The following is an 11,731-nucleotide window of genomic DNA, read 5'->3' as shown; positions in this document are numbered from 1 at the left end:
TTCAGAGCGACTTTAGTAAGGAGCCATAAATGTCTGTTCCACACCTATATATGCTCCACTCCCATACTGAGTTTTATCACAACACCTAATTCTATCACATGCAATGTGACAGAGGCGTCCCAGGAAGGAAAGTCCTTCAGAGTATTACCACCAATTAAACATAAAAAACCCAGAAGAAATGACATGGCTCAAGAGCTAGTCAGTGTCACCCTTCAGGACAAAACCTCCGTGACAGTTTCCTGGCCTTGAGTTTAAGCTCTACAACTGGCACTGAAATAATAATAGTAATAATTCTACAGAGATACGACAGATTTGTGGCATTGGATAAGATGTCCACTCAAATCAGGTGATTGGGATAGTTAATATCTCTGAAATATTTTTTTGTGGAGTCCTACTTTTCTTATCTTTGGGGCCAGGTGATCCTTGCTCTAAGTTTAGCAGTTGCATTACTACGTTGGTTTCCATTCTGTGGTTGCTGGTGGCAACTTCAGTCTGAAAGAATTACAGCCCTGCATGCCCCTGTGGAAAGCATTGGAGACCACATGAGCCTTTACCAGCTTGTTACCATCAGACAAAGTGTTGGCACAATCATCATCTCATGCTGAACCAGACAGTCATGACACAGAGAAGCCATGCTGCTGAAAGGAAAACCTCCCACTCCTACTGCTTTAACTCATGCCAACGTGCACTTACTTTTCATAATGTCACCCATTCAGTACTGCCATACACATGCAATCACACTGTGCATGACTGTGAGGGACAGCACTGCAGGAACTGCTGATTTCACTGTATCTTGTTCCTTCATTTTTCCTAGTACTACCCCAGCAAGGGGTAGTAAAAGAACCACTGGGCCAAAGAGAAGCTGCACTTATAGGCTATTTTTCTAGAGTGGGTGTACCATTTGCACTCTGCTGCCATTGGATGAATGTCTGAATCTCTCTGATCTTAACTAATATCACTATAACAAACATTGTTAGTGCAAATTTTTGTGAGGTCTCAGGTTACACCTCCAGTGTGCTTCAAATAGGTAATGGCATCCAAAACCCTGCCATGTGTTTGTCATCTATATTTGATGGTGGTCAAAGCTGACCGTACAAGTCTTTTGCTCACATTGCAGTTAGGTTGTATTTCTGTGCTCTGACCATGGAGTTGTGAGCCATGTTCCAGAACATTTTATTGGACTGTGCGAGGTGACAAAATCAGAAAAAGCTGAAGGTTGCTCAGAGTCTAAATTTTTCAAGGACAAAGCTGAGATTCAAATATGGGCAGTGCGTGCTTAGACACCATCATGAGCAGTTGCTCACCACAATCATCACTGTGGGCACAGATGGACAGCCATTCAGAGGCACAGGTACCTCCTAGCATTAATAATTATGCGTACCTGTGACTAGTCTAGCTGATCTGAGGACAGCTAAGGAATGCTTTAACTCACACACTAATGGGCTAATAAAAGTGACAAGGTTTCATTATACTACAAGGTATTTTACACTCTGGATTCAATACTTTGGACAAGGAGCACTAAATTGTGACTGTATCACTTTTTGGGAGGCACCAGGGGAAGCAAGTGAACAGTCTCTGAAATGTGAAAGGTCATGAGCTACCACCTCCTATCCACATCCTAAGGCCCCTTTGCTAGACAAGAATGCATCTCCTCCCTAAAAGCATCCCCAGAAGAATGGCCCAGTATGGACCTAAGGAGGTTCTGTAAGCATCCAAAGAAAACCAGGTTTCAAGTGACTCAGTGGCAACAATAGATTTGCCAACCAACTGCCACCATTAGGAGGTCAGAGTGAGTTTACTTTGTGGCTTGGGTAGTAGCAATTGGAGGCTGACTTGATGGGTCTTCTGAAGAACTCAGCAGGGTTAAATAAAGTGGCCAAGCAGATTGACACGCCACAGTACCTGTGCCCACATCACTCAGTACCTTATCACTAGGTGGTTCTACAGACTACCTGACTGTGCACAGAGGAAGGCTGCATAGCCAAGTGCTCAGGATACACTGACCAAAGGTCATTGCTGAGGAACAGAAATGAGCAGAAAAGGCTCAGCTCCTCAGTAACCTGGACTCTCCCATTGGGTGAAGCACAAAAACTCTGAAGACGTACAGGCCTGTGTTCAAGTCCTATTTCTAACACATTGGAGCAGATTAAGCCAGAGCTCAAGTTCTGGTACAAAGCTGTGATAATATCCATGTCTGTTAGGGAGAATTCACATGTTGCTTGTTATACTCCAAGCTCAGTGCTAAAGGAAACACATGTCCACAGACACAGATAGCTCTCATTCACTCATTGCCAATCTGGACACAGGTGACAATGCTGAACCCCAGAACCCAGACTGTTCATAAGAGGCCCTAATCCCTTCACCAACTTGGCAAAGTGAGACCTGTATTTCCAGCAAAGCAGAGGAACTGCAAATTGCAGAGTCTCTGGAATTCCAGCACAAGCTTCTTAATCCTGATTCTTCACAATCTCTATAAGCTTAGTGCCCATCCCTCATGGTCACTATGTTGACTGACTGTGGCTGAAGCCTCAGCCAATGCCAGAGGTAAAGGCAGCTTTCGGGGGTATGCACAGGGTGCCTAGTGCCTGGGCCTCCAAACATTAGTGAGAACTAAGAGCAGAAAGCCTGTGGTCAGGCCTTCTGAGCCCCATGCAGGACAGCAGCCGAACAACTGCCTTATCTTCAGCCACAGAACCAGGGGGACTGTTATCAGACTCAGCCAAAACACACAGGCTCAGAGTTGCAAAAGAACCAAGTTTCTGAACACTATAATCAAATTCCACTCAGAAGTGAACCGGATGGAGACACATTCATCTACAAATACTAATAGATGGTAACCTGCCTCTATAAAACCTTAAACGAATCAAAAGATGGGGAAGATAAGGAGTAACAGCCTTCCCTGATAATCCTATAATGGAAATGCATGCAAATACATGCTCTTTCTGAATAACTTCCTACTGACACTCTGCAAGCTCTTTGCTTGTCATGGAAAAAGTTACCCTGCTGCCTAACCAGCCAAAAGACCTTCTTATCCATCCACTAAGGCTCAGTGGTAGAGTGCTCAGAGTGCAGAAGGCACTGGGTCCAAGCCCCAGCATTTTTCACACACAGGAACACCACCACTATATTGTGACACATGATCCTGATCAAGGGCTGTCAAAAACCAGATCCACAATCCTACAAACAGCCCTAAAGAAAACATTCTGTTTGTTCTGAGATAAGGACATTTAGTTGAATATTAATATGGTCCATCCCCTCTCCTGCCATTGAGAATGACTCAGGAAGTTTGCTGTCTCTAGGACACCAGCCCAAGCAGAAGCAGCACAAGCTTCATCAGCAGGTCCAACCTCTAGCTCCACAGAACCAAGAACATTATGCAAGACAGTCAATTCAGTCAACAGTACTTCAAGATGTGTTTCATCGGTAACACAGGTCAAGCCATAGAGATCACAATGGCAGAAAACTCAACAACATCCACTTCTGGCTGTTGGTAATGCTCTGGTAAAAGAACTGCTCTTCCGAAAGACTTAATGGCCTTTGGATGAGGCTCCATCAATGCTTGATACAGGATGCATGGTGTACTTCCCCTCCCTTGTTCACCCACAGCTCAGTGTGTGTAGTGCAGTGACTACATAAAGACAAGTGGGAGCCCAGATTACACAGGCACCATACAAATTCTAGGAAAGAGACCTTTCAGGACCCACACCCACTGCATCTGGGACAGACACCAAGTCACTGAGTCAGCAAGCCCAGCAAGCAGCAGGCATTCAGCAAACTGGGTCTCAAAGAAGGAAAATGGTAACATCTGAAAGAGTGTGCCCCAAGACCACTGATATTCTATGGGACCAGAGTACAATGGGCAGGGGGCAACATTTGTCTTCCAAACATCAACTTCCTAAAATCTGCAGGATACTGCCTTCACCCCTCCCCTCTATGCTGAGGGATCAGTGTGCTAAGATTGTGCTGCAAATCTTCTTGTAGCCCTGATTAAAACTGAAAAATACTGAAGAGTAAGAAGAGGAACAGCCAGCAGGTGGCATGTGAACTACAGGGTAGCCAAGAAAGAATAGCAGAGGCCAATTTACAATGACATGAACAAACAATGAAATGAGAAGGCAAAATCAACAGCTTATCAGGAGCAGGAGAAAAAGACACCCAAGTGGCAGGAGTCAGGCAGCTGGCACACACTGCCATAGAACCATAATCTGCTCCCACAGGAAAACCCTTTGCAGCTGCCAGTACTGCCTGCCAGCCAGCCTGACACCATGCTCTGCATTCTACCATTCGGCCTCTAATCCATTTCACCCAAATTTCTGCTCAGATGTCCTTATAAGATCCCTAGGCTGGGTGCTGATGGCTCACACCTGTAATCCTAGCTACTTAGGAGGGTTAGATCTGAGGATCACAGTTCAAAGCCAGCCTGGGCAGGAAAGTCCGTGAGACTCCTATCTCCAATTAGCTACTAGAAAACTAGAAGTGACACAGTGGCTCAAATGATAGATCACTCGCCTTGAGCTGAAGAGTACAGGGACAGGCATAGTACCAAAGTTCAAGCCCCATGACCGACAATAATAAGTAAATAAATAAATAAGTATATAAATAAATAAATAAGATCCCTAGGAACATAGCTCTTTGGCCTTACCAGGTCTCCTAGCCCCATGAATGGGATACTGACCTGCCACCCAAGACCAGCACAGCCAACCCAGGACACTAGGGCCAAAAGCAATGTAATGACTCCAACTACTAAGAGCAAGGCTCCTCATCCTGGATGCCTGGCTAGTTCCACTTCAGTGTCTGACAGCTGCTGAGTACCCCATGCTCATTGGTCACCCTACCTGTCACAGAGTCCATGTGCACCAGGAGCAACACAGAGCAATGAGCCACAGCCATGTGAAGTTAGAACATAAATGACCAGCATACAGAGTATAAAATAAAACCCACCTTGGAAAAACACACAGAATCAGGCAGGGGAGGTACTGGGGACCTCACTTTAGACACCGGAGATGCCAGTGAATAGAGCCCATGGTGACTGCTTGCCCACAGAGAGTAAAACATTGGGTATGTCCACAGGACACACTGAGCTCACGTTTCCTCCCAGGGTGGTTGCATCAAATCTGGGAGCCCAGAAGTCCTGAGACAGGGCAGAGAAAATGAGTGACAGGGACAAGCCTGCTGCTGGAGCCTTTATTCCCCAACTTCTCCCTAAAGAAAAAGCATGAGCTATTGAATCCACACTTGTGACCCCGCAGAGGCTATACAACCATGCATATCATGCAGAGCTCTGGTCCACGTGGATCTCTGGGCAGACAGCGATCTTTTACTTGTCACAGCAGTTAGTACAGAAAGTACCTCACTTTAAGCACACACTTTTCCTTTCTCTTGATAGTGCATTCTGTTTCATACAGTAAAATGAAGAGCAACGCCAGGTTCTACTACCAAATCACTTCTCATGCCATTCCATCCAACAGTATGTTGAAAGTGAAAAAAGGAATCTTTATCATTTTTTAAAGCAAACTGATGTAATTATGTCCAACATAACCAGCTAATTCTTTTTTTGGGGAGGGGTCCAGTCGTAGGGACTGAACTCTGGGCCTGGGCGCTGTCCCTCAGCTCTTCAGCTCAAGGCTAGCGCTCTACCACTTGAGCCACAGCGCCATTTCCAACTTTTTTCTTTCTGTTTAAGTGGTGCTGAGAAATCGAACCCAGGGCCTCAGGCATGCAAGGCAAGCGCTCTACCACTGAGCCACCTTCCCAGACCCAAACCAGCTAATCCCTTAGTTTATTTTTTATAATTATCTTTAAGTAGTTGTACAAAGAAGTTCCCATTCTACAAAATAGTATATGAGTACAAAGTGTCTGACAACATTGTCACTCTCTTAACCCATCCCTTCTCTCACTTTTTTTATTTAATTGAAATTAGGTGATTACATAAATTTCACATATTTACAGTATTGTGAAATAGTGATACTTAGAGTCACGATCACATTTTAACTTTCACAAGGCAAATTATCATTATCATGGTCTATATAGTTTGTGAATTCTATAAGCTTTGTCAATACAAGTTATTTTTTCCACATCTGGTGATGTTTACATTTCTTTCTTTTTGCTTATTGTAGGATGTTTCCACTTATTCTGTTCCTCTTCCTGGCTTCCCTCTGTGTGTGTGTATATCTATCATATATATAGTCAAGAAAATGGAGTCATTTAGCAATGACATGACAAAATGGGTGGCTGTCCTTTGTTTCTTGAGTCCTGTTACTTTGCCATATCTTCTTGCATTTGGCTTTATCATCAACATATCAGGGAGACCATGTACCATTTCTCTCTTTGTTCTTGGCTTACTTTGCTCAAAATAATCTGCTCTAGTTCCATCCATTTCCCTGCAAATGTCATTATTTTGTCCTTTCTAATGACTGCATAATATTCCATTGTATGTAAGTACCACAATTTTTGGGTGCACTTATCAGTAATGGGGAATCTGAGTTGTTTCCAAATCTTGGCTATTGTGAACAGTGCTGCAATAAACATGGAGGTTCATGTGTCTTTGTATACTGGTTCCTGTTGCTCAGGGTAGATGCCTAGGAGTGGTATGGCTGGGTTATAGGGGAGATCTATATTTAGCTTTCTGAGGTATCTCCAGACTATTTTCCAAAGTGGTTGTATTAGTATACATTCCAACCAGCAATGCAGTAGGGTTCCTCTTTCTTCCACATCCCCTCCAGCATTTGTCATTGGCTGACATTAGGATGTGGGCCATTCTGACTGGGGTAAGATGGTGTCTCAGTGTTGTTTTTATTTGCATTTCCTTTACAGCCAGGGATGATGAATATTTCCTCATAACCAGCTAATTCTAAGAGCCAAGTGATATAAGAGAGCAAAGGAAAGGGTAACACCGTCAAAAAAGAAATGATTCCCTGATTTCTGTAAGTATAAGCCCTCTGAACATCACCTTTATATACTTTTTTTTTAATGTTATTCATGGGGCTTGAAATCAGGGCCTGACCACTGTCCAGGAGCTTTGTTCCTGAATGCAAGTGGCTCTACGACTTTGAACCACTGTGCCACTTCCAGTTTGCTGGTGGTTAGTTGAAGATAAGAGTCTCACAGACTTTCTTGCCTGAGATGGCTTTGAAACATAATTCACTCTCAGCCTGCTGAGCAGCTAGGATGACAGGCATAGCCACAGTCATGCGGCTCAATTTTTAAAAGTCTTTAATACTTAAAACCAAGAAATGTACTCATTACTTGACTTAGGAAACAGTAACCTCTCTGTGTATCACCTTTGTCATAACAACAACATATAATAATAAAATAAATTATTAAACCACTATCTCCGCATGAGAAAGAGCCCGTGGCCTGACAAGCAATGGCAAGCAAGGTGGGTCTGAGCTCTCTTCACAGACCTGCCTGTCCACAGGTCGGTCTGTGCAGGGCTCCCCTCCTCACCGTGGTCAGGCAGCATTTACCCTATGGCTCTGAAGGAGCCTGATCATACAGAGTGATCCTCCATACCAGGTCCTCCAAGGAGTCAGGAATAAATGTGAGGCACTCCATGAGTGTCAAAGGTTAAAACGTAGTATTGGCAAAGACACCAAGCACTTGCTGTAGAGAAAAAAAAAAGAGGTTGAATGCTCAGAGCAAGCTGGGACACAAGAACCAGGAAACCAACAAGCAGGTACTAGAGATGAAACTCTCCGGAGCCCTCAAGTGCCACTTACCATTTATGATGGAAACATGGGTAATTTCCACCAAACTCCAGTCCCCAACCACTGGCTCAGACGAGAGCCAGTGAAGCACAGCCATCCCCCAAGTCTTGCAAGTGTTATCACGGTACACACGCATAAGGAGGTGAGACTAGACAGGCCCTAAGGTCCAGAAGAGTAATATTTCCAAAGGACTGAGTTGGATCTCAGACCCTTTCACTAGTTCTTGCAAGAGCTAATATGGATGACCGGCCTCTTTCCTCCTCTAGCTTCCTGTGAGGTGGGGTGATATCTCTGCCCACATGAGGCTCTTTCCAATGCCAGGAAGTCCCCAACATAGCTAAGGTGATTTCAGCGACAGGCTCTTTTTATCTCCAGAACTGTTAGCTAAAGCAACCTCTTCTTTAAGAAGTACCCAGCCTCTAATACCTTATCCTGCTAAGGAGATAATAAGAGATCCTGAGGGTTACACACAGTTTCCTCACAATGGCCCAATGAGTCCCCATGGATGCCCTGAGTGAACATCTACCTGGTAGTGATATCACAGTGCCCGTGTGCTCCCTCAGTGACAGCTCCCATGGCTGAAGCTCCACCACAAATCCACAAAGGTCTTCTGGAGTCCTGAGAGAGGAAGAAGACTGAACACAGTCCCATGTGCCCCTGGAAATGGACTTAATCCTGCACCCAATATACAGGGTAAAAGTCATACCAGCCACTGACTACTCAAGAGACCAGGACAAGTCACACATCGAGCTTTTACACCAGTAGGGTCAAAACACAGACTCCACAAGCTACACACTGGTTCCAACCCCGTTCCTCAACTACACAAGGTTACTTTCATGAAGTCAGTTTATCCACCTGGAAAACCAAGAGACAGCACATAGCAAATAGTATCAATTGCCCAAAAACATGCCTGTCATGAGGCAGTACTGGGCAGAACTTAGCTCCTTCCTAGATTCAACAAAACATTCTGTGCAATAGCACAGGGAGGAATAGTGCAAAGAAGCCTGTGAATGAGCTGCTCCATGAAAACCAATCACATCTTCCTCATTATTTCCATCCGGCTATGAGGAAACTGGGGCTTCAAGATATGTTTGGTGATGTAACATCCCCTCCATCCATGAATGTAAGCACACTCAGTGCCGACCTCACCTTCTGACTACTGCTGCAGGAAGACATGTACCCAGAGCATCGTATATTGAAGAGTGGTGCGAGTGTTCCAGACACACCTGTGGGCTTGTGGCATGGTACTGGTGGGTGGCACACAAGTTTGAGGCTGAGGATGAATTCTGCTTTCGTCATCACCTGTCACAGCAGTGAGCACAGGGCAAACAAAAGGAATGTGCAGGCAGAGCTATGTAGTGTGAGCTGCCCACAGCCTCAGCCCTGTCCCTGTTAAGGCCCCCATGACCTCACTGACTGGGTGGAAGCAAGCTTTGCACTTGTCACTTTGCAAGGAGAGTCCTACATCACACTATAGGACTGCACTGAGGCCATCCTCCTAATCCTCCTACCTGCATGTGGACTCTGCTGCTGTCTTTAGGATGACAGCAAGCACTCCAGGATGATCTTAGGTAGGCAGTACTAGCATACGACTGAAAGACCATTCATTTTTCTAAGGAGCTCTAGGTTCCCATGGGCAGGGCCCTTGCCAGCACTGATACAAAGGAGCCACCTCAACCCACTGTCAGATTCATGCTGCTGTGGAGCAACTCTGGCCTCTTCTAATTCCTATGCGGAAGCACTAACTCTGTAGGAGGGTTTTGGAGGTGAGTAGGGTAGGTGTGAGGCCAGGAAGGTAATGTGCCCTTTGGAAAGTTAATGCACTCACCACACACTTCTCAGGCCAGCACAAATCTGGACAGCAGGACACAAGGAACGGGGCATATAGAAAAGGAATAGGGGGTAAAGTTCAAGAAGCCCTGGTAGTCATAAATTAGGTTCAGCTCTGCCAAAGAGAGCACAACACTCAGTTTTCAGTGGTCCATCATAAACACTGAGCTCTGCTAGAGAACAGGGGATTCCTTAGTTGCTGATGATCCTGGAAGATGAATATACAATCATAACCCAAACCACAATGCAAACCAAAGACCTGGGTCCAGCATTCCTCCAAAAGGGAAGAAGAGGATTTACTTTCTCAAAGCCTACTGACCTGAGTGTGGGTAAAGCTACTCAGAGATGCTTACCCAGGACACTGCAGGGCTTAGACAGAGTAATACCAAGTGCCATTACAGACTACAAATATTAGCAGTGTCCACCTTGAAACCAGCACTTCACAAGTACAAAATAGAAGTAGTTGGGCTTCAAAACCCTTGAGCACAAACACAAATGACAAAAAACAAACACAAACACATATCATTATGGGGAAGGGCAAATGATTGGTATCGCATCTACGTTATACTGAGGACTGCTAAAATTCATCATCAACAAGCTATTCACAATATGAGGAGTTGAAGGAAAGTGAGACTAAGAGAAATGACTCCTACTTCAGAAATTTGTCTTACGGAATGCAGCTTCACACAGACGTCAGGGCACTGCAGGTTCCCAGGGTGGAACCTACCTGAAAATTTATGTCAGGGTCCCCTATCTTATTATGAACACACTATACTTTAAATCCTCCTCTGGGCCAGCTATGAGACCACAATGATTAATTCTCACCAATTAATAAGACTTAGTATATCTTAGCAATGGTAAATAATGCTGCAATAAACATAGTTGTGCTGGTAGCTTTAGTATGGTCTTGCTTTTGATCATTTTGGTAAATGCCCAAGAGTGGGATTGCTGGGTCATAGGGGAGCTCTATGTGGAGTCATTTGAGGAACCTCCATACTACTTTCCAAAGTGGTTGAACAAGTTTACACTCTCACCAACAATGGAGTAAGGTTCCCTTCTGTCCCTCCAGCATCTTGCTTCTAGCCATTCTAACTGGGGTGAGATGGTATCTCAATGTTGTGTTGATTTGCATTTCTTTTATGGCTAGTGAGGTTGAGCATTTCTTCATGTGTCTATTGGCCATCCTTCTTTGTTGTTGCTTTCTATGTCCCTCCTCCATGGTATAACCCCTGCTTTCACTGTATTTGATGTTGTTATAATTTGTGGAGGGGAAGGAAAAGAACAAAAATTTTTAATAGGAATACAGGGGGATCCATTACAACAATGAGATGTACAAGATGTTATGTCGAAAAACAAACTTTACAACTTTGACTGGGGTTGGTGGTGGTGGTGGTGGTGGTGATGATGGTGTGGAGAGGGGCCAGTGGGAAGAGAGAGAAAGGGATGGGAAGGGAACACAAAGGAGGAAGCAACAATGCTTGATAAGAAATGTACTCATTATCTTGCCCATGTAATTGTAACCCTACTGTATGATATTCTCACAATAAAAAATAACACTTGGCAGCTATGACCAAGGAAACACAACCTGCAAAGCCAGCCCATTGAAAATTACGAAGGATTCCTGAAAAATACTGAAATGATGGTAGAGAGTGCATTGTCAGGAACTGGAAGGTTTATGGTTAAAATGACAATTATCCCCAAACTGACCTATAAATTGAATATAATTCCAGTAAACATCACAAAGCATTTTGTAGATATCAATGACCTATTTCTAAAATATATTTTAAAAAGCAAAGGAATCTTTAACAGCAGGACAATCTTAAAAAAATATTTATGACACTGCCACTACTACCATTTTTAAAGTCAATGTAGTGTTAGGGGATGTGTCTCAGGTGGTAATATGCCTGCCTAGCAGGATGGGGATAAGTTAAAACCCCAGTTACACACACACACACACACACACACACACACAATTGCATCTATACCAGTTAGCACCAAAAGAATATGGAAGACTAGCGCAAAGCTAGTTATTTAAAAACAGAAAAAGAAACAGACCAATATGTATACACCAGATTTATTTGACAAAAGCGACAAACATATTTAAGCTATTCAAAGGATTGAACTTTGCAAGAATACTAACACAACAAATTTGGGGGGACAAGATGGTCCTTCATCCTACCCTCATGAAACAGGTA

This window comes from Dipodomys spectabilis, unplaced genomic scaffold (assembly GCF_019054845.1).
Source record: "Dipodomys spectabilis isolate Male_0828 unplaced genomic scaffold, ASM1905484v1 ptg000448l, whole genome shotgun sequence".
Classification (NCBI taxonomy): Eukaryota; Metazoa; Chordata; class Mammalia; order Rodentia; family Heteromyidae; genus Dipodomys; species Dipodomys spectabilis.
Note: the sequence above shows the minus strand (reverse complement) of the source record.